General features: G+C 59.4%; 1 long non-coding RNA gene across 1 annotated transcript in view; it reads left to right on the top strand.

The window, feature by feature from the left end:
* LOC125482459 overlaps positions 1-266 on the top strand; it is a 7308-nt gene continuing 7042 nt past the window's right edge. The window contains exon 1 of the long non-coding RNA XR_007261650.1: positions 1-83. This is a non-coding gene — a long non-coding RNA (uncharacterized LOC125482459). The remainder of the gene's footprint in view (positions 84-266) is intronic.

The following is a 266-nucleotide window of genomic DNA, read 5'->3' as shown; positions in this document are numbered from 1 at the left end:
CCGGGCCGGGCTGGGCCGCCATCTTGGGTTTCGGGGAGAGAGAGAGAGAAACAGTAACAACCCCCCCCCCCCCCCGTCTCCAGGTAAAACCGGGAATTGGGGGGAGAATGTGTGTGAGACACGGGTATAGCTTCATATTACAGGGTGTGACACGCTGTGGCGTGGGGTTTTCCCAAAGAAATGGCTTTTGTACTGAGACCGCTCAGGTGTTTGTTGTTGGATCGGCCTTTGGGCTGGGGGCCTGGGGGAGGGGATGGGGGGAGGAA

This window comes from Rhincodon typus, unplaced genomic scaffold (assembly GCF_021869965.1).
Source record: "Rhincodon typus isolate 14 unplaced genomic scaffold, sRhiTyp1.1 hic_rhity00010659, whole genome shotgun sequence".
NCBI lineage: Eukaryota > Metazoa > Chordata > Chondrichthyes > Orectolobiformes > Rhincodontidae > Rhincodon > Rhincodon typus.
This window is presented reverse-complemented; position numbering and strand designations above follow the sequence as displayed.